Source organism: Myodes glareolus, chromosome 15 (assembly GCF_982192425.1).
Source record: "Myodes glareolus chromosome 15, mMyoGla1.1, whole genome shotgun sequence".
Lineage (NCBI taxonomy): Eukaryota > Metazoa > Chordata > Mammalia > Rodentia > Cricetidae > Myodes > Myodes glareolus.
Genome location: NC_142040.1, coordinates 1,602,668 through 1,626,396, shown reverse-complemented (window position 1 = coordinate 1,626,396; position 23,729 = coordinate 1,602,668).

Here is a 23,729-nt window from a genome sequence, read left to right as displayed (position 1 = left end):
TCTCTGAAAGAATAGCAGTCTGTTCCAACACTTCAATTTACTGTGCGAAGTGAATGGAGTGTTGCTTCACTTTCTAAATGCTGTCCTTTCAGAGAAAATCTCTTTCCTTTGAAAGTGCCTTAAGCTACTTACAAGCTTTCACAAAAAACTCACATGCGTTTCTCTGAAAGAGAAGCAGTCTGTTCCAACACTTCAATTCACCCTGCGAAGTGAATGGAGTGTTGCTTCACTTTCTACATGCTGTCCTTTCAGAGAAACTCACTTTCCTTTGAAAGTGCCTTAAGCTACTTACAAGCTTTCACAAAAAACTCACATCCGTTTCTCTGAAAGAGAAGCAGTCTGTTCCAACACTTCAATTCACTGTGCGAAGTGAATGGAGTGTTGCTTCACTTTCTAAATGCTGTCCTTTCAGAGAAAATCACTTTCCTTTGAAAGTGCCTTAAGCTACTTACAAGCTTACACAAAAAACTCACATGCGTTTCTCTGAAAGAGAAGCAGTCTGTTCCAACACTTCAATTCACTGTGCGAAGTGAATGGAGTGTTGCTTCACTTTCTAAATGCTGTCCTTTCAGAGAAAATCACTTTCCTTTGAAAGTGCCTTAAGCTACTTACAAGCATTGAACAGAAATTCACATGCGTTTCTCTGAAAGAGAAGCAGTCTGTTCCAACACTTCAATTCACTGTGCGAAGTGAATGGAGTGTTGCTTCACTTTCTAAATGCTGTCCTGTCAGAGAAAATCACTTTCCTTTGAAAGTGCCTTAAGCTACTTACAAGCTTTCACAAAAAACTCACATGCGTTTCTCTGAAAGAGAAGCAGTCTGTTCCAACACTTCAATTCACTGTGCGAAGTGAATGGAGTGTTGCTTCACTTTCTACATGCTGTCCTGTCAGAGAAAATCACTTTCCTTTGAAAGTGCCTTAAGCTACTTACAAGCATTCAACAGAAATTCACATGCGTTTCTCTGTAAGAGAAGCAGTCTGTTCCAACACTTCAATTCACTGTGCGAAGTGAATGGAGTGTTGCTTCACTTTCTAAATGCTGTCCTTTCAGAGAAAATCACTTTCCTTTGAAAGCGCCTTAAGCTACTTACAAGCATTCAACAGAAATTCACATGCGTTTCTCTGTAAGAGAAGCAGTCTGTTCCAACACTTCAATTCAATGTGCGAAGTGAATGGAGTGTTGCTTCACTTTCTAAATGCTGTCCTGTCAGAGAGAATCTCTTTCCTTTGAAAGTGCCTTAAGCTACTTACAAGCTTTTACAAAAAACTCACATGCGTTTCTCTGAAAGAGAAGCAGTCTGTTCCAACACTTCAATTCACTGTGCGAAGTGAATGGAGTGTTGCTTCACTTTCTAAATCCTGTCCTTTCAGAGAAAATCACTTTCCTTTGAACGTGCCTTAAGCTACTTACAAGCATTAAACAGAAATTCACAAGCGTTTCTCTGAAAGAGAAGCAGTCTGTTCCAACACTTCAATTCACTGTGCGAAGTGAATGGAGTGTTGCTTCACTTTCTACATGCTGTCCTTTCAGAGAAAATCACATTCCTTTGAAAGTGCCTTAAGCTACTTACAAGCTTTCACAAAAAACTCACATCCGTTTCTCTGAAAGAGAAGCAGTCTGTTCCAACACTTCAATTCACTGTGCGAAGTGAATGGAGGATTGCTTCACTTTCTAAATGCTGTCCTTTCAGAGAAAATCACTTTCCTTTGAAAGTGCCTTAAGCTACTTACAAGCATTCAACAGAAATTCACATGCGTTTCTCTGAAAGAGAAGCAGTCTGTTCCAACACTTCAATTCACTGTGCAAAGTGAATGGAGTGTTGCTTCACTTTCTAAATGCTGTCCTTTCAGAGAAAATCACTTTCCTTTGAAAGTGCCTTAAGCTACTTACAAGCTTTCACAAAAAACTCACATGCGTTTCCCTGAAAGAGAAGCAGTCTGTTCCAACACTTCAATTCACTGTGCGAAGTGAATGGAGTGTTGCTTCACTTTCTAAATGCTGTCCTTTCAGAGAAAATCACTTTCCTTTGAAAGTGCCTTAAGCTACTTACAAGCATTGAACAGAAATTCACATGCGTTTCTCTGAAAGAGAAGCAGTCTGTTCCAACACTTCAATTCACTGTGCGAAGTGAATGGAGTGTTGCTTCACTTTCTAAATGCTGTCCTTTCAGAGAAAATCACTTTCCTTTGAAAGTGCCTTAAGCTACTTACAAGCTTACACAAAAAACTCACATGCGTTTCTCTGAAAGAGAAGCAGTCTGTTCCAACACTTCAATTCACTGTGCGAAGTGAATGGAGTGTTGCTTCACTTTCTAAATGCTGTCCTGTCAGAGAAAATCACTTTCCTTTGAAAGTGCCTTAAGCTACTTACAAGCATTGAACAGAAATTCACATGCGTTTCTCTGAAAGAGAAGCAGTCTGTTCCAACACTTCAATTCACTGTGCGAAGTGAATGGAGTGTTGCTTCACTTTCTAAATGCTGTCCTTTCAGAGAAAATCAGTTTCATTTGAAAGTGCCTTAAGCTACTTACAAGCATTCAACAGAAATTCACATGCGTTTCTTTGAAAGAGAAGCAGTCTGTTCCAACACTTCAATTCACTGTGCGAAGTGAATGGAGTGTTGCTTCACTTTCTAAATGCTGTCCTTTCAGAGAAAATCACTTTCCTTTGAAAGTGCCTTAAGCTACTTATAAGCATTTAACAGAAATCGACATGCGTTTCTCTGAAAGAGAAGCAGTCTGTTCCAACACTTCAATTCACTGTTCGAAGTGAATGGAATATTGCTTCACTCTCTAAATGCTGTTCTTTCAGAGAAAATCACTTTTCTTTGAAAGTGCCTTAAGCTACTTACAAGCTTACACAAAAAACTCACATCCGTTTCTCTGAAAGAGAAGCAGTCTGTTCCAACACTTCAATTCACTGTGCGAAGTGAATGGAGTGTTGCTTAACTTTCTAAATGCTGTCCTTTCAGAGAAAATCACTTTCCTTTAAAGTGCCTTAAGCTACTTACAAGCATTGAACAGAAATTCACATGCGTTTCTCTGAGAGAGAAGCAGTCTGTTCCAACACTTCAATTCACTGTGCGAAGTGAATGGAGTGTTGCTTCACTTTCTAAATGCTGTCCTTTCAGAGAAAATCACTTTCCTTTGAAAGTGCCTTAAGTTACTTACAAGCATTCAACAGAAATTCACATGCGTTTCTCTGAAAGAGAAGCAGTCTGTTCCAACACTTCAATTCACTGTGCGAAGTGAATGGAGTGTTGCTTCACTTTCTACATGCTGTCCTTTCAGAGAAAATCACATTCCTTTGAAAGTGGCTTAAGCTACTTACAAGCTATCACAAAAAACTCACATCCGTTTCTCTGAAAGAGAAGCAGTCTGTTCCAACACTTCAATTCACTGTGCGAAGTGAATGGAGTGTTGCTTCACTTTCTACATGCTGTCCTTTCAGAGAAAATCACATTCCTTTGAAAGTGCCTTAAGCTACTTTCAAGCTTTCACAAAAAAACTCACATCCGTTTCTCTGAAAGAGAAGCAGTCTGTTCCAACACTTCAATTCACTGTGCGAAGTGAATGGAGGGTTGCTTCACTTTCTAAATGCTGTCCTTTCAGAGAAAATCACTTTCCTTTGAAAGTGCCTTAAGCTACTTACAAGCATTGAACAGAAATTCACATGCGTTTCTCTGAAAGAGAAGCAGTCTGTTCCAACATTTCAATTCACTGTGAAAAGTGAATGGAGTGTTGCTTCACTTTCTAAATGCTGTCCTTTCAGAGAAAATCACTTTCCTTTGAAAGTCCCTTAAGCTACTTACAAGCTTTCACAAAAAACTCACATGCGTTTCCCTGAAAGAGAAGCAGTCTGTTCCAACACTTCAATTCACTGTGCGAAGTGAATGGAGTGTTGCTTCACTTTCTAAATGCTGTCCTTTCAGAGAAAATCACTTTCCTTTGAAAGTGCCTTAAGCTACTTACAAGCATTGAACAGAAATTCACATGCGTTTCTCTGAAAGAGAAGCAGTCTGTTCCAACACTTCAATTCACTGTGCGAAGTGAATGGAGTGTTGCTTCACTTTCTAAATGCTGTCCTGTCAGAGAAAATCACTTTCCTTTGAAAGTCCCTTAAGCTACTTACAAGCTTTCACAAAAAACTCACATCCGTTTCTCTGAAAGAGAAGCAGTCTGTTCCAACACTTCAATTCACTGTGCGAAGTGAATGGAGTGTTGCTTCACTTTCTAAATGCTGTCCTGTCAGAGAAATTCACTTTCCTATGAAAGTGCCTTAAGCTACTTACAAGCTTTCACAAAAAAATCACATGCGTTTCTCTGAAGGAGAAGCAGTCTGTTCCAACACTTCAATTCACTGTGCGAAGTGAATGGAGTGTTGCTTCACTTTCTAAATGCTGTCCTTTCAGAGAAAATCACTTTCCTTTGAAAGTGCCTTAAGCTACTTACAAGCATTCAACAGAAATTCACATGCGTTTCTCTGAAGGAGAAGCAGTCTGTTCCAACACTTCAATTCACTGTGCGAAGTGAATGGAGTGTTGCTTCACTTTCTAAATGCTGTCCTTTCAGAGAAAATCACTTTCCTTTGAAAGTGCCTTAAGCTACTTACAAGCTTTCACAAAAAACTCACATCCGTTTCTCTGAAAGAGAAGCAGCCTGTTCCAACACTTCAATTCACTGTGCGAAGTAAATGGAGGGTTGCTTCACTTTCTAAATGCTGTCCTTTCAGAGAAAATCACCTTCCTTTGAAAGTGCCTTAAGCTACTTACAAGCATTCAACAGAAATTCACATGCGTTTCTCTGAAAGAGAAGCAGTCTGTTCCAACACTTCAATTCACTGTGCGAAGTGAATGGAGTGTTGCTTCACTTTCTAAATGCTGTCCTGTCAGAGAAAATCACTTTCCTTTGAAAGTGCCTTAAGCTACTTACAAGCTTTCACAAAAAACTCACACGCGTTTCCCTGAAAGAGAAGCAGTCTGTTCCAACACTTCAATTCACTGTGCGAAGTGAATGGAGTGTTGCTTCACTTTCTACATGCTGTCCTGTCAGAGAAAATCACTTTCCTTTGAAAGTGCCTTAAGCTACTTACAAGCATTCAACAGAAATTCACATGCGTTTCTCTGTAAGAGAAGCAGTCTGTTCCAACACTTCAATTCACTGTGCGAAGTGAATGGAGTGTTGCTTCACTTTCTAAATGCTGTCCTTTCAGAGAAAATCACTTTCCTTTGAAAGCGCCTTAAGCTACTTACAAGCATTCAACAGAAATTCACATGCGTTTCTCTGTAAGAGAAGCAGTCTGTTCCAACACTTCAATTCAATGTGCGAAGTGAATGGAGTGTTGCTTCACTTTCTAAATGCTGTCCTGTCAGAGAAAATCTCTTTCCTTTGAAAGTGCCTTAAGCTACTTACAAGCTTTTACAAAAAACTCACATGCGTTTCTCTGAAAGAGAAGCAGTCTGTTCCAACACTTCAATTCACTGTGCGAAGTGAATGGAGTGTTGCTTCACTTTCTAAATCCTGTCCTTTCAGAGAAAATCACTTTCCTTTGAAAGTGCCTTAAGCTACTTACAAGCATTCAACAGAAATTCACAAGCGTTTCTCTGAAAGAGAAGCAGTCTGTTCCAACACTTCAATTCACTGTGCGAAGTGAATGGAGTGTTGCTTCACTTTCTACATGCTGTCCTTTCAGAGAAAATCACATTCCTTTGAAAGTGCCTTAAGCTACTTACAAGCTTTCACAAAAAACTCACATCCGTTTCTCTGAAAGAGAAGCAGTCTGTTCCAACACTTCAATTCACTGTGCGAAGTGAATGGAGGGTTGCTTCACTTTCTAAATGCTGTCCTTTCAGAGAAAATCACTTTCCTTTGAAAGTGCCTTAAGCTACTTACAAGCATTGAACAGAAATTAACATGCGTTTCTCTGAAAGAGAAGCAGTCTGTTCCAACACTTCAATTCACTGTGCAAAGTGAATGGAGTGTTGCTTCACTTTCTAAATGCTGTCCTTTCAGAGAAAATCACTTTCCTTTGAAAGTGCCTTAAGCTACTTACAAGCTTTCACAAAAAACTCACATGCGTTTCCCTGAAAGAGAAGCAGTCTGTTCCAACACTTCAATTCACTGTGCGAAGTGAATGGAGTGTTGCTTCACTTTCTAAATGCTGTCCTTTCAGAGAAAATCACTTTCCTTTGAAAGTGCCTTAAGCTACTTACAAGCATTGAACAGAAATTCACATGCGTTTCTCTGAAAGAGAAGCAGTCTGTTCCAACACTTCAATTCACTGTGCGAAGTGAATGGAGTGTTGCTTCACTTTCTAAATGCTGTCCTTTCAGAGAAAATCACTTTCCTTTGAAAGTGCCTTAAGCTACTTACAAGCTTACACAAAAAACTCACATGCGTTTCTCTGAAAGAGAAGCAGTCTGTTCCAACACTTCAATTCACTGTGCGAAGTGAATGGAGTGTTGCTTCACTTTCTAAATGCTGTCCTGTCAGAGAAAATCACTTTCCTTTGAAAGTGCCTTAAGCTACTTACAAGCATTGAACAGAAATTCACATGCGTTTCTCTGAAAGAGAAGCAGTCTGTTCCAACACTTCAATTCACTGTGCGAAGTGAATGGAGTGTTGCTTCACTTTCTAAATGCTGTCCTTTCAGAGAAAATCAGTTTCATTTGAAAGTGCCTTAAGCTACTTACAAGCATTCAACAGAAATTCACATGCGTTTCTCTGAAAGAGAAGCAGTCTGTTCCAACACTTCAATTCACTGTGCGAAGTGAATGGAGTGTTGCTTCACTTTCTAAATGCTGTCCTTTCAGAGAAAATCACTTTCCTTTGAAAGTGCCTTAAGCTACTTATAAGCATTTAACAGAAATCGACATGCGTTTCTCTGAAAGAGAAGCAGTCTGTTCCAACACTTCAATTCACTGTTCGAAGTGAATGGAATATTGCTTCACTCTCTAAATGCTGTTCTTTCAGAGAAAATCACTTTCCTTTGAAAGTGCCTTAAGCTACTTACAAGCTTACACAAAAAACTCACATCCGTTTCTCTGAAAGAGAAGCAGTCTGTTCCAACACTTCAATTCACTGTGCGAAGTGAATGGAGTGTTGCTTCACTTTCTAAATGCTGTCCTTTCAGAGAAAATCACTTTCCTTTGAAAGTGCCTTAAGCTACTTACAAGCTTACACAAAAAACTCACATGCGTTTCTCTGAAAGAGAAGCAGTCTGTTCCAACACTTCAATTCACTGTGCGAAGTGAATGGAGTGTTGCTTCACTTTCTAAATGCTGTCCTGTCAGAGAAAATCACTTTCCTTTGAAAGTGCCTTAAGCTACTTACAAGCATTGAACAGAAATTCACATGCTTTTCTCTGAAAGAGAAGCAGTCTGTTCCAACACTTCAATTCACTGTGCGAAGTGAATGGAGTGTTGCTTCACTTTCTAAATGCTGTCCTTTCAGAGAAAATCAGTTTCATTTGAAAGTGCCTTAAGCTACTTACAAGCATTCAACAGAAATTCACATGCGTTTCTTTGAAAGAGAAGCAGTCTGTTCCAACACTTCAATTCACTGTGCGAAGTGAATGGAGTGTTGCTTCACTTTCTAAATGCTGTCCTTTCAGAGAAAATCACTTTCCTTTGAAAGTGCCTTAAGCTACTTATAAGCATTTAACAGAAATCGACATGCGTTTCTCTGAAAGAGAAGCAGTCTGTTCCAACACTTCAATTCACTGTTCGAAGTGAATGGAATATTGCTTCACTCTCTAAATGCTGTTCTTTCAGAGAAAATCACTTTTCTTTGAAAGTGCCTTAAGCTACTTACAAGCTTACACAAAAAACTCACATCCGTTTCTCTGAAAGAGAAGCAGTATGTTCCAACACTTCAATTCACTGTGCGAAGTGAATGGACTGTTGCTTCACTTTCTAAATGCTGTCCTGTCAGAGAAAATCACTTTCCTTTGAAAGTGCCTTAAGCTACTTACAAGCATTGAACAGAAATTCACATGCGTTTCTCTGAAAGAGAAGCAGTCTGTTCCAACACTTCAATTCACTGTGCGAAGTGAATGGAGTGTTGCTTCACTTTCTAAATGCTGTCCTTTCAGAGAAAATCACTTTCATTTGAAAGTGCCTTAAGCTACTTACAAGCATTCAACAGAAATTCACATGCGTTTCTCTGAAAGAGAAGCAGTCTGTTCCAACACTTCAATTCACTGTGCGAAGTGAATGGAGTGTTGCTTCACTTTCTAAATGTTGTCCTTTCAGAGAAAATCACTTTCCTTTGAAAGTGCCTTAAGCTACTTATAAGCATTCAACAGAAATTGACATGCGTTTCTCTGAAAGAGAAGCAGTCTGTTCCAACACTTCAATTCACTGTTCGAAGTGAATGGAATATTGCTTCACTCTCTAAATGCTGTCCTTTCAGAGAAAATCACTTTCCTTTGAAAGTGCCTTAAGCTACTTACAAGCATTCAACAGAAATTCACATGCGTTTCTCTGAAAGAGAAGCAGTCTGTTCCAACACTTCAATTCACTGTGCGAAGTGAATGGAGTGTTGCTTCACTTTCTACATGCTGTCCTTTCAGAGAAAATCACATTCCTTTGAAAGTGGCTTAAGCTACTTACAAGCTATCACAAAAAACTCACATCCGTTTCTCTGAAAGAGAAGCAGTCTGTTCCAACACTTCAATTCACTGTGCGAAGTGAATGGAGTGTTGCTTCACTTTCTACATGCTGTCCTTTCAGAGAAAATCACATTCCTTTGAAAGTGCCTTAAGCTACTTACAAGCTTTCACAAAAAACTCACATCCGTTTCTCTGAAAGAGAAGCAGTCTGCTCCAACACTTCAATTCACTGTGCGAAGTGAATGGAGGGTTGCTTCACTTTCTAAATGCTGTCCTTTCAGAGAAAATCACTTTCCTTTGAAAGTGCCTTAAGCTACTTACAAGCATTGAACAGAAATTAACATGCGTTTCTCTGAAAGAGAAGCAGGGGCTGGAGAGATGGCTCAGGGGTTTAGAGCACCGCCTGCTTGTCTAAAGGTCCTGAGTTCAATTCCCAGCAACCACATGGTGGCTTATAAACATCTGTAATGAGATCTGGTGCCCTCTTCTGGCCTGAATGTCGTCTTCTGGCCTGAATGTAGGTAGAATACTGTATACATAATATGTACTGTATACATAATAAATAAATAAATCTTAAAAAAAAAAAAAAAAAAAAAGAAAGAGAAGCAGTCTGTTCCAACACTTCAATTCACTGTGCAAAGTGAATGGAGTGTTGCTTCACTTTCTAAATGCTGTCCTTTCAGAGAAAATCACTTTCCTTTGAAAGTGCCTTAAGCTACTTACAAGCTTTCACAAAAAACTCACATCCGTTTCTCTGAAAGAGAAGCAGTCTGTTCCAACACTTCAATTCACTGTGCGAAGTGAATGGAGTGTTGCTTCACTTTCTAAATGCGGTCCTTTCAGAGAAAATCACTTTCCTTTGAAAGTGCCTTAAGCTACTTACAAGCATTCAACAGAAATTCACATGCGTTTCTCTGAAAGAGAAGCATTCTGTTCCAACACTTCAATTCACTGTGCGAAGTGAATGGAGTGTTCCTTCACTTTCTAAATGCTGTCCTTTCAAAGAAAATCACTTTCCTTTGAAAGCGCCTTAAGCTACTTACAAGCATTCAACAGAAATTCACATGCGTTTCTCTGTAAGAGAAGCAGTCTGTTCCAACACTTCAATTCACTGTGCGAAGTGAATGGAGTGTTACTTCTCTTTCTAAATGCTGTCATGTCAGAGAAAATCACTTTCCTTTGAAAGTGCCTTAAGCTACTTACAAGCTTTTACAAAAAACTCACATGCGTTTCTCTGAAAGAGAAGCAGTCTGTTCCAACACTTCAATTCACTGTGCGAAGTGAATGGAGTGTTGCTTCACTTTCTAAATGCTGTCCTGTCAGAGAAAATCACTTTCCTTTGAAAGTGCCTTAAGCTACTTACAAGCATTCAACGGAAATTCATAAGCGTTTCTCTGAAAGAGAAGCAGTCTGTTCCAACACTTCAATTCACTGTGCGAAGTGAATGGAGTGTTGCTTCACTTTCTAAATGCTGTCCTTTCAGAGAAAATCACTTTCCTTTGAAAGCGCCTTAAGCTACTTACAAGCATTCAACAGAAATTCACATGCGTTTCTCTGTAAGAGAAGCAGTCTGTTCCAACACTTCAATTCACTGTGCGAAGTGAAATGAGTGTTGCTTCACTTTCTAAATGCTGTCATGTCAGAGAAAATCACTTTCCTTTGAAAGTGCCTTAAGCTACTTACAAGCTTTTACAAAAAACTCACATGCGTTTCTCTGAAAGAGAAGCAGTCTGTTCCAACACTTCAATTCACTGTGCGAAGTGAATGGAGTGTTGCTTCACTTTCTACATGCTGTCCTGTCAGAGAAAATCACTTTCCTTTGAAAGTGCCTTAAGCTACTTACAAGCATTCAACAGAAATTCACATGCGTTTCTCTGAAAGTGAAGCAGTCTGTTCCAACACTTCAATTCACTGTGCGAAGTGAATGGAGTGTTGCTTCACTTTATAAATGCTGTCCTTTCAGAGAAAATCACTTTCCATTGATAGTGCCTTAAGCTACTTACAAGCATTCAACAGAAATTCACATGCGTATCTCTGAAAGAGAAGCAGTCTGTTCCAACACTTCAATTCACTGTGCGAAGTGAATGGAGTGTTGCTTCACTTTCTAAATGCTGTCCTGTCAGAGAAAATCACTTTCCTTTGAAAGTGCCTTAAGCAACTTACAAGCTTTCACAAAAAACTCACATCCGTTTCTCTGAAAGAGAAGCAGTCTGTTCCAACACTTCAATTCACTGTGCGAAGTGAATGGAGGGTTGCTTCACTTTCTAAATGCTGTCCTTTCAGAGAAAATCACTTTCCTTTGAAAGTGCCTTAAGCTACTTACAAGCATTCAACAGAAATTCACATGCGTATCTCTGAAAGAGAAGCAGTCTGTTCTAACACTTCAATTCACTGTGCGAAGTGAATGGAGTGTTGCTTCACTTTCTAAATGCTGTCCTGTCAGAGAAAAGCACTTTCCTTTGAAAGTGCCTTAAGCTACTTACAAGCTTTCACAAAAAACTCACATCCGTTTCTCTGAAAGAGAAGCAGTCTGTACCAACACTTCAATTCACTGTGCGAAGTGAATGGAGTGTTGCTTCACTTTCTAAATGCTGTCCTTTCAGAGAAAATCTCTTTCCTTTGAAAGTGCCTTAAGCTACTTACAAGCTTTCACAAAAAACTCACATGCCTTTCTCTGAAAGAGAAGCAGTCTGTTCCAACACTTCAATTCACACTGCGAAGTGAATGGAGTGTTGCTTCACTTTCTACATGCTGTCCTTTCAGAGAAACTCACTTTCCTTTGAAAGTGCCTTAAGCTACTTACAACCTTTCACAAAAAACTCACATCCGTTTCTCTGAAAGAGAAGCAGTCTGTTCCAACACTTCAATTCACTGTGCGAAGTGAATGGAGTGTTGCTTCACTTTCTAAATGCTGTCCTTTCAGAGAAAATCACTTTCCTTTGAAAGTGCCTTAAGCTACTTACAAGCATTCAACAGAAATTCACATGCGTATCTCTGAAAGAGAAGCAGTCTGTTCTAACACTTCAATTCACTGTGCGAAGTGAATGGAGTGTTGCTTCACTTTCTAAATGCTGTCCTGTCAGAGAAAATCACTTTCCTTTGAAAGTGCCTTAAGCTACTTACAAGCTTTCACAAAAAACTCACATCCGTTTCTCTGAAAGAGAAGCAGTCTGTACCAACACTTCAATTCACTGTGCGAAGTGAATGGAGTGTTGCTTCACTTTCTAAATGCTGTCCTTTCAGAGAAAATCTCTTTCCTTTGAAAGTGCCTTAAGCTACTTACAAGCTTTCACAAAAAACTCACATGCCTTTCTCTGAAAGAGAAGCAGTCTGTTCCAACACTTCAATTCACACTGCGAAGTGAATGGAGTGTTGCTTCACTTTCTACATGCTGTCCTTTCAGAGAAACTCACTTTCCTTTGAAAGTGCCTTAAGCTACTTACAACCTTTCACAAAAAACTCACATCCGTTTCTCTGAAAGAGAAGCAGTCTGTTCCAACACTTCAATTCACTGTGCGAAGTGAATGGAGTGTTGCTTCACTTTCTAAATGCTGTCCTTTCAGAGAAAATCACTTTCCTTTGAAAGTGCCTTAAGCTACTTACAAGCATTCAACAGAAATTCACATGCGTTTCTCTGAAAGAGAAGCATTCTGTTCCAACACTTCAATTCACTGTGCGAAGTGAATGGAGTGTTGCTTCACTTTCTAAATGCTGTCCTTTCAAAGAAAATCACTTTCCTTTGAAAGCGCCTTAAGCTAATTACAAGCATTCAACAGAAATTCACAGGCGTTTCTCTGTAAGAGAAGCAGTCTGTTCCAACACTTCAATTCACTGTGCGAAGTGAATGGAGTGTTGCTTCACTTTCTAAATGCTGTCATGTCAGAGAAAATCACTTTCCTTTGAAAGTGCCTTAAGCTACTTACAAGCTTTTACAAAAAACTCACATGCGTTTCTCTGAAAGAGAAGCAGTCTGTTCCAACACTTCAATTCACTGTGCGAAGTGAATGGAGTGTTGCTTCACTTTCTAAATGCTGTCCTTTCAGAGAAAATCACTTTCCTTTGAAAGTGCCTTAAGCTACTTACAAGCATTGAACAGAAATTCACATGCGTTTCTCTGAAAGAGAAGCAGTCTGTTCCAACACTCAATTCACTGTGCGAAGTGAATGGAGTGTTGCTTCACTTTCTAAATGCTGTCCTTTCAGAGAAAATCACTTTCCTTTGAAAGTGCCTTAAGCTACTTACAAGCATTCAACAGAAATTCACATGCGTATCTCTGAAAGAGAAGCAGTCTGTTCCAACACTTCAATTCACTGTGCGAAGTGAATGGAGTGTTGCTTCACTTTCTGAATGCTGTCCTGTCAGAGAAAATCACTTTCCTTTGAAAGTGCCTTAAGCTACTTACAAGCTTTCACAAAAAACTCACATCCGTTTCTCTGAAAGAATAGCAGTCTGTTCCAACACTTCAATTTACTGTGCGAAGTGAATGGAGTGTTGCTTCACTTTCTAAATGCTGTCCTTTCAGAGAAAATCTCTTTCCTTTGAAAGTGCCTTAAGCTACTTACAAGCTTTCACAAAAAACTCACATGCGTTTCTCTGAAAGAGAAGCAGTCTGTTCCAACACTTCAATTCACCCTGCGAAGTGAATGGAGTGTTGCTTCACTTTCTACATGCTGTCCTTTCAGAGAAACTCACTTTCCTTTGAAAGTGCCTTAAGCTACTTACAAGCTTTCACAAAAAACTCACATCCGTTTCTCTGAAAGAGAAGCAGTCTGTTCCAACACTTCAATTCACTGTGCGAAGTGAATGGAGTGTTGCTTCACTTTCTAAATGCTGTCCTTTCAGAGAAAATCACTTTCCTTTGAAAGTGCCTTAAGCTACTTACAAGCTTACACAAAAAACTCACATGCGTTTCTCTGAAAGAGAAGCAGTCTGTTCCAACACTTCAATTCACTGTGCGAAGTGAATGGAGTGTTGCTTCACTTTCTAAATGCTGTCCTTTCAGAGAAAATCACTTTCCTTTGAAAGTGCCTTAAGCTACTTACAAGCATTGAACAGAAATTCACATGCGTTTCTCTGAAAGAGAAGCAGTCTGTTCCAACACTTCAATTCACTGTGCGAAGTGAATGGAGTGTTGCTTCACTTTCTAAATGCTGTCCTGTCAGAGAAAATCACTTTCCTTTGAAAGTGCCTTAAGCTACTTACAAGCTTTCACAAAAAACTCACATGCGTTTCTCTGAAAGAGAAGCAGTCTGTTCCAACACTTCAATTCACTGTGCGAAGTGAATGGAGTGTTGCTTCACTTTCTACATGCTGTCCTGTCAGAGAAAATCACTTTCCTTTGAAAGTGCCTTAAGCTACTTACAAGCATTCAACAGAAATTCACATGCGTTTCTCTGTAAGAGAAGCAGTCTGTTCCAACACTTCAATTCACTGTGCGAAGTGAATGGAGTGTTGCTTCACTTTCTAAATGCTGTCCTTTCAGAGAAAATCACTTTCCTTTGAAAGCGCCTTAAGCTACTTACAAGCATTCAACAGAAATTCACATGCGTTTCTCTGTAAGAGAAGCAGTCTGTTCCAACACTTCAATTCAATGTGCGAAGTGAATGGAGTGTTGCTTCACTTTCTAAATGCTGTCCTTTCAGAGAAAATCACTTTCCTTTGAAAGTGCCTTAAGCTACTTACAAGCATTGAACAGAAATTCACATGCGTTTCTCTGAAAGAGAAGCAGTCTGTTCCAACACTCAATTCACTGTGCGAAGTGAATGGAGTGTTGCTTCACTTTCTAAATGCTGTCCTTTCAGAGAAAATCACTTTCCTTTGAAAGTGCCTTAAGCTACTTACAAGCATTCAACAGAAATTCACATGCGTATCTCTGAAAGAGAAGCAGTCTGTTCCAACACTTCAATTCACTGTGCGAAGTGAATGGAGTGTTGCTTCACTTTCTGAATGCTGTCCTGTCAGAGAAAATCACTTTCCTTTGAAAGTGCCTTAAGCTACTTACAAGCTTTCACAAAAAACTCACATCCGTTTCTCTGAAAGAATAGCAGTCTGTTCCAACACTTCAATTTACTGTGCGAAGTGAATGGAGTGTTGCTTCACTTTCTAAATGCTGTCCTTTCAGAGAAAATCTCTTTCCTTTGAAAGTGCCTTAAGCTACTTACAAGCTTTCACAAAAAACTCACATGCGTTTCTCTGAAAGAGAAGCAGTCTGTTCCAACACTTCAATTCACCCTGCGAAGTGAATGGAGTGTTGCTTCACTTTCTACATGCTGTCCTTTCAGAGAAACTCACTTTCCTTTGAAAGTGCCTTAAGCTACTTACAAGCTTTCACAAAAAACTCACATCCGTTTCTCTGAAAGAGAAGCAGTCTGTTCCAACACTTCAATTCACTGTGCGAAGTGAATGGAGTGTTGCTTCACTTTCTAAATGCTGTCCTTTCAGAGAAAATCACTTTCCTTTGAAAGTGCCTTAAGCTACTTACAAGCTTACACAAAAAACTCACATGCGTTTCTCTGAAAGAGAAGCAGTCTGTTCCAACACTTCAATTCACTGTGCGAAGTGAATGGAGTGTTGCTTCACTTTCTAAATGCTGTCCTTTCAGAGAAAATCACTTTCCTTTGAAAGTGCCTTAAGCTACTTACAAGCATTGAACAGAAATTCACATGCGTTTCTCTGAAAGAGAAGCAGTCTGTTCCAACACTTCAATTCACTGTGCGAAGTGAATGGAGTGTTGCTTCACTTTCTAAATGCTGTCCTGTCAGAGAAAATCACTTTCCTTTGAAAGTGCCTTAAGCTACTTACAAGCTTTCACAAAAAACTCACATGCGTTTCTCTGAAAGAGAAGCAGTCTGTTCCAACACTTCAATTCACTGTGCGAAGTGAATGGAGTGTTGCTTCACTTTCTACATGCTGTCCTGTCAGAGAAAATCACTTTCCTTTGAAAGTGCCTTAAGCTACTTACAAGCATTCAACAGAAATTCACATGCGTTTCTCTGTAAGAGAAGCAGTCTGTTCCAACACTTCAATTCACTGTGCGAAGTGAATGGAGTGTTGCTTCACTTTCTAAATGCTGTCCTTTCAGAGAAAATCACTTTCCTTTGAAAGCGCCTTAAGCTACTTACAAGCATTCAACAGAAATTCACATGCGTTTCTCTGTAAGAGAAGCAGTCTGTTCCAACACTTCAATTCAATGTGCGAAGTGAATGGAGTGTTGCTTCACTTTCTAAATGCTGTCCTGTCAGAGAAAATCTCTTTCCTTCGAAAGTGCCTTAAGCTACTTACAAGCTTTTACAAAAAACTCACATGCGTTTCTCTGAAAGAGAAGCAGTCTGTTCCAACACTTCAATTCACTGTGCGAAGTGAATGGAGTGTTGCTTCACTTTCTAAATCCTGTCCTTTCAGAGAAAATCACTTTCCTTTGAACGTGCCTTAAGCTACTTACAAGCATTCAACAGAAATTCACAAGCGTTTCTCTGAAAGAGAAGCAGTCTGTTCCAACACTTCAATTCACTGTGCGAAGTGAATGGAGTGTTGCTTCACTTTCTACATGCTGTCCTTTCAGAGAAAATCACATTCCTTTGAAAGTGCCTTAAGCTACTTACAAGCTTTCACAAAAAACTCACATCCGTTTCTCTGAAAGAGAAGCAGTCTGTTCCAACACTTCAATTCACTGTGCGAAGTGAATGGAGGGTTGCTTCACTTTCTAAATGCTGTCCTTTCAGAGAAAATCACTTTCCTTTGAAAGTGCCTTAAGCTACTTACAAGCATTGAACAGAAATTAACATGCGTTTCTCTGAAAGAGAAGCAGTCTGTTCCAACACTTCAATTCACTGTGCAAAGTGAATGGAGTGTTGCTTCACTTTCTAAATGCTGTCCTTTCAGAGAAAATCACTTTCCTTTGAAAGTGCCTTAAGCTACTTACAAGCTTTCACAAAAAACTCACATGCGTTTCCCTGAAAGAGAAGCAGTCTGTTCCAACACTTCAATTCACTGTGCGAAGTGAATGGAGTGTTGCTTCACTTTCTAAATGCTGTCCTTTCAGAGAAAATCACTTTCCTTTGAAAGTGCCTTAAGCTACTTACAAGCATTGAACAGAAATTCACATGCGTTTCTCTGAAAGAGAAGCAGTCTGTTCCAACACTTCAATTCACTGTGCGAAGTGAATGGAGTGTTGCTTCACTTTCTAAATGCTGTCCTTTCAGAGAAAATCACTTTCCTTTGAAAGTGCCTTAAGCTACTTACAAGCTTACACAAAAAACTCACATGCGTTTCTCTGAAAGAGAAGCAGTCTGTTCCAACACTTCAATTCACTGTGCGAAGTGAATGGAGTGTTGCTTCACTTTCTAAATGCTGTCCTGTCAGAGAAAATCACTTTCCTTTGAAAGTGCCTTAAGCTACTTACAAGCATTGAACAGAAATTCACATGCGTTTCTCTGAAAGAGAAGCAGTCTGTTCCAACACTTCAATTCACTGTGCGAAGTGAATGGAGTGTTGCTTCACTTTCTAAATGCTGTCCTTTCAGAGAAAATCAGTTTCATTTGAAAGTGCCTTAAGCTACTTACAAGCATTCAACAGAAATTCACATGCGTTTCTTTGAAAGAGAAGCAGTCTGTTCCAACACTTCAATTCACTGTGCGAAGTGAATGGAGTGTTGCTTCACTTTCTAAATGCTGTCCTTTCAGAGAAAATCACTTTCCTTTGAAAGTGCCTTAAGCTACTTATAAGCATTTAACAGAAATCGACATGCGTTTCTCTGAAAGAGAAGCAGTCTGTTCCAACACTTCAATTCACTGTTCGAAGTGAATGGAATATTGCTTCACTCTCTAAATGCTGTTCTTTCAGAGAAAATCACTTTTCTTTGAAAGTGCCTTAAGCTACTTACAAGCTTACACAAAAAACTCACATCCGTTTCTCTGAAAGAGAAGCAGTCTGTTCCAACACTTCAATTCACTGTGCGAAGTGAATGGAGTGTTGCTTAACTTTCTAAATGCTGTCCTTTCAGAGAAAATCACTTTCCTTTAAAGTGCCTTAAGCTACTTACAAGCATTGAACAGAAATTCACATGCGTTTCTCTGAGAGAGAAGCAGTCTGTTCCAACACTTCAATTCACTGTGCGAAGTGAATGGAGTGTTGCTTCACTTTCTAAATGCTGTCCTTTCAGAGAAAATCACTTTCCTTTGAAAGTGCCTTAAGTTACTTACAAGCATTCAACAGAAATTCACATGCGTTTCTCTGAAAGAGAAGCAGTCTGTTCCAACACTTCAATTCACTGTGCGAAGTGAATGGAGTGTTGCTTCACTTTCTACATGCTGTCCTTTCAGAGAAAATCACATTCCTTTGAAAGTGGCTTAAGCTACTTACAAGCTATCACAAAAAACTCACATCCGTTTCTCTGAAAGAGAAGCAGTCTGTTCCAACACTTCAATTCACTGTGCGAAGTGAATGGAGTGTTGCTTCACTTTCTACATGCTGTCCTTTCAGAGAAAATCACATTCCTTTGAAAGTGCCTTAAGCTACTTTCAAGCTTTCACAAAAAAACTCACATCCGTTTCTCTGAAAGAGAAGCAGTCTGTTCCAACACTTCAATTCACTGTGCGAAGTGAATGGAGGGTTGCTTCACTTTCTAAATGCTGTCCTTTCAGAGAAAATCACTTTCCTTTGAAAGTGCCTTAAGCTACTTACAAGCATTGAACAGAAATTCACATGCGTTTCTCTGAAAGAGAAGCAGTCTGTTCCAACATTTCAATTCACTGTGAAAAGTGAATGGAGTGTTGCTTCACTTTCTAAATGCTGTCCTTTCAGAGAAAATCACTTTCCTTTGAAAGTCCCTTAAGCTACTTACAAGCTTTCACAAAAAACTCACATGCGTTTCCCTGAAAGAGAAGCAGTCTGTTCCAACACTTCAATTCACTGTGCGAAGTGAATGGAGTGTTGCTTCACTTTCTAAATGCTGTCCTTTCAGAGAAAATCACTTTCCTTTGAAAGTACCTTAAGCTACTTACAAGCATTGAACAGAAATTCACATGCGTTTCTCTGAAAGAGAAGCAGTCTGTTCCAACACTTCAATTCACTGTGCGAAGTGAATGGAGTGTTGCTTCACTTTCTAAATGCTGTCCTGTCAGAGAAAATCACTTTCCTTTGAAAGTCCCTTAAGCTACTTACAAGCTTTCACAAAAAACTCACATCCGTTTCTCTGAAAGAGAAGCAGTCTGTTCCAACACTTCAATTCACTGTGCGAAGTGAATGGAGTGTTGCTTCACTTTCTAAATGCTGTCCTGTCAGAGAAATTCACTTTCCTATGAAAGTGCCTTGAGCTACTTACAAGCTTTCACAAAAAAATCACATGCGTTTCTCTGAAGGAGAAGCAGTCTGTTCCAACACTTCAATTCACTGTGCGAAGTGAATGGAGTGTTGCTTCACTTTCTAAATGCTGTCCTTTCAGAGAAAATCACTTTCCTTTGAAAGTGCCTTAAGCTACTTACAAGCATTCAACAGAAATTCACATGCGTTTCTCTGAAGGAGAAGCAGTCTGTTCCAACACTTCAATTCACTGTGCGAAGTGAATGGAGTGTTGCTTCACTTTCTAAATGCTGTCCTTTCAGAGAAAATCACTTTCCTTTGAAAGTGCCTTAAGCTACTTACAAGCTTTCACAAAAAACTCACATCCGTTTCTCTGAAAGAGAAGCAGCCTGTTCCAACACTTCAATTCACTGTGCGAAGTAAATGGAGGGTTGCTTCACTTTCTAAATGCTGTCCTTTCAGAGAAAATCACCTTCCTTTGAAAGTGCCTTAAGCTACTTACAAGCATTCAACAGAAATTCACATGCGTTTCTCTGAAAGAGAAGCAGTCTGTTCCAACACTTCAATTCACTGTGCGAAGTGAATGGAGTGTTGCTTCACTTTCTAAATGCTGTCCTGTCAGAGAAAATCACTTTCCTTTGAAAGTGCCTTAAGCTACTTACAAGCTTTCACAAAAAACTCACACGCGTTTCCCTGAAAGAGAAGCAGTCTGTTCCAACACTTCAATTCACTGTGCGAAGTGAATGGAGTGTTGCTTCACTTTCTACATGCTGTCCTGTCAGAGAAAATCACTTTCCTTTGAAAGTGCCTTAAGCTACTTACAAGCATTCAACAGAAATTCACATGCGTTTCTCTGTAAGAGAAGCAGTCTGTTCCAACACTTCAATTCACTGTGCGAAGTGAATGGAGTGTTGCTTCACTTTCTAAATGCTGTCCTTTCAGAGAAAATCACTTTCCTTTGAAAGCGCCTTAAGCTACTTACAAGCATTCAACAGAAATTCACATGCGTTTCTCTGTAAGAGAAGCAGTCTGTTCCAACACTTCAATTCAATGTGCGAAGTGAATGGAGTGTTGCTTCACTTTCTAAATGCTGTCCTGTCAGAGAAAATCTCTTTCCTTTGAAAGTGCCTTAAGCTACTTACAAGCTTTTACAAAAAACTCACATGCGTTTCTCTGAAAGAGAAGCAGTCTGTTCCAACACTTCAATTCACTGTGCGAAGTGAATGGAGTGTTGCTTCACTTTCTAAATCCTGTCCTTTCAGAGAAAATCACTTTCCTTTGAAAGTGCCTTAAGCTACTTACAAGCATTCAACAGAAATTCACAAGCGTTTCTCTGAAAGAGAAGCAGTCTGTTCCAACACTTCAATTCACTGTGCGAAGTGAATGGAGTGTTGCTTCACTTTCTACATGCTGTCCTTTCAGAGAAAATCACATTCCTTTGAAAGTGCCTTAAGCTACTTACAAGCTTTCACAAAAAACTCACATCCGTTTCTCTGAAAGAGAAGCAGTCTGTTCCAACACTTCAATTCACTGTGCGAAGTGAATGGAGGGTTGCTTCACTTTCTAAATGCTGTCCTTTCAGAGAAAATCACTTTCCTTTGAAAGTGCCTTAAGCTACTTACAAGCATTGAACAGAAATTAACATGCGTTTCTCTGAAAGAGAAGCAGTCTGTTCCAACACTTCAATTCACTGTGCAAAGTGAATGGAGTGTTGCTTCACTTTCTAAATGCTGTCCTTTCAGAGAAAATCACTTTCCTTTGAAAGTGCCTTAAGCTACTTACAAGCTTTCACAAAAAACTCACATGCGTTTCCCTGAAAGAGAAGCAGTCTGTTCCAACACTTCAATTCACTGTGCGAAGTGAATGGAGTGTTGCTTCACTTTCTAAATGCTGTCCTTTCAGAGAAAATCACTTTCCTTTGAAAGTGCCTTAAGCTACTTACAAGCATTGAACAGAAATTCACATGCGTTTCTCTGAAAGAGAAGCAGTCTGTTCCAACACTTCAATTCACTGTGCGAAGTGAATGGAGTGTTGCTTCACTTTCTAAATGCTGTCCTTTCAGAGAAAATCACTTTCCTTTGAAAGTGCCTTAAGCTACTTACAAGCTTACACAAAAAACTCACATGCGTTTCTCTGAAAGAGAAGCAGTCTGTTCCAACACTTCAATTCACTGTGCGAAGTGAATGGAGTGTTGCTTCACTTTCTAAATGCTGTCCTGTCAGAGAAAATCACTTTCCTTTGAAAGTGCCTTAAGCTACTTACAAGCATTGAACAGAAATTCACATGCGTTTCTCTGAAAGAGAAGCAGTCTGTTCCAACACTTCAATTCACTGTGCGAAGTGAATGGAGTGTTGCTTCACTTTCTAAATGCTGTCCTTTCAGAGAAAATCAGTTTCATTTGAAAGTGCCTTAAGCTACTTACAAGCATTCAACAGAAATTCACATGCGTTTCTCTGAAAGAGAAGCAGTCTGTTCCAACACTTCAATTCACTGTGCGAAGTGAATGGAGTGTTGCTTCACTTTCTAAATGCTGTCCTTTCAGAGAAAATCACTTTCCTTTGAAAGTGCCTTAAGCTACTTATAAGCATTTAACAGAAATCGACATGCGTTTCTCTGAAAGAGAAGCAGTCTGTTCCAACACTTCAATTCACTGTTCGAAGTGAATGGAATATTGCTTCACTCTCTAAATGCTGTTCTTTCAGAGAAAATCACTTTCCTTTGAAAGTGCCTTAAGCTACTTACAAGCTTACACAAAAAACTCACATCCGTTTCTCTGAAAGAGAAGCAGTCTGTTCCAACACTTCAATTCACTGTGCGAAGTGAATGGAGTGTTGCTTAACTTTCTAAATGCTGTCCTTTCAGAGAAAATCACTTTCCTTTAAAGTGCCTTAAGCTACTTACAAGCATTGAACAGAAATTCACATGCGTTTCTCTGAAAGAGAAGCAGTCTGTTCCAACACTTCAATTCACTGTGCGAAGTGAATGGAGTGTTGCTTCACTTTCTAAATGCTGTCCTTTCAGAGAAAATCACTTTCCTTTGAAAGTGCCTTAAGCTACTTACAAGCATTGAACAGAAGTTCACATGCGTTTCTCTGAAAGAGAAGCAGTCTGTTCCAACACTTCAATTCACTGTGCGAAGTGAATGGAGTGTTGCTTCACTTTCTAAATGCTGTCCTGTCAGAGAAAATCACTTTCCTTTGAAAGTGCCTTAAGCTACTTACAAGCTTTCACAAAAAACTCACATGCGTTTCCCTGAAAGAGAAGCAGTATGTTCCAACACTTCAATTCACTGTGCGAAGTGAATGGACTGTTGCTTCACTTTCTAAATGCTGTCCTGTCAGAGAAAATCACTTTCCTTTGAAAGTGCCTTAAGCTACTTATAAGCATTCAACAGAAATTGACATGCGTTTCTCTGAAAGAGAAGCAGTCTGTTCCAACACTTCAATTCACTGTTCGAAGTGAATGGAATATTGCTTCACTCTCTAAATGCTGTCCTTTCAGAGAAAATCACTTTCCTTTGAAAGTGCCTTAAGCTACTTACAAGCATTCAACAGAAATTCACATGCGTTTCTCTGAAAGAGAAGCAGTCTGTTCCAACACTTCAATTCACTGTGCGAAGTGAATGGAGTGTTGCTTCACTTTCTACATGATGTCCTTTCAGAGAAAATCACATTCCTTTGAAAGTGGCTTAAGCTACTTACAAGCTATCACAAAAAACTCACATCCGTTTCTCTGAAAGAGAAGCAGTCTGTTCCAACACTTCAATTCACTGTGCGAAGTGAATGGAGTGTTGCTTCACTTTCTACATGCTGTCCTTTCAGAGAAAATCACATTCCTTTGAAAGTGCCTTAAGCTACTTACAAGCTTTCACAAAAAACTCACATCCGTTTCTCTGAAAGAGAAGCAGTCTGCTCCAACACTTCAATTCACTGTGCGAAGTGAATGGAGGGTTGCTTCACTTTCTAAATGCTGTCCTTTCAGAGAAAATCACTTTCCTTTGAAAGTGCCTTAAGCTACTTACAAGCATTGAACAGAAATTAACATGCGTTTCTCTGAAAGAGAAGCAGGGGCTGGAGAGATGGCTCAGGGGTTTAGAGCACCGCCTGCTTGTCTAAAGGTCCTGAGTTCAATTCCCAGCAACCACAAGGTGGCTTAAAAAACATCTGTAATGAGATCTGGTGCCCTCTTCTGGCCTGAATGTCGTCTTCTGGCCTGAATGTAGGTAGAATACTGTATACATAATATGTACTGTATACATAATAAATAAATAAATCTTAAAAAAAAAAAAAAAAAAAAAGAAAGAGAAGCAGTCTGTTCCAACACTTCAATTCACTGTGCAAAGTGAATGGAGTGTTGCTTCACTTTCTAAATGCTGTCCTTTCAGAGAAAATCACTTTCCTTTGAAAGTGCCTTAAGCTACTTACAAGCTTTCACAAAAAACTCACATGCGTTTCCCTGAAAGAGAAGCAGTCTGTTCCAACACTTCAATTCACTGTGCGAAGTGAATGGAGTGTTGCTTCACTTTCTAAATGCCGTCCTTTCAGAGAAAATCACTTTCCTTTGAAAGTGCCTTAAGCTACTTACAAGCATTGAACAGAAATTCACATGTGTTTCTCTGAAAGAGAAGCAGTCTGTTCCAACACTTCAATTCACTGTGCGAAGTGAATGGAGTGTTGCTTCACTTTCTAAATGCTGTCCTTTCAGAGAAAATCACTTTCCTTTGAAAGTGCCTTAAGCTACTTACAAGCTTTCACAAAAAACTCACATGCGTTTCTCTGAAAGAGAAGCAGTCTGTTCCAACACTTCAATTCACTGTGCG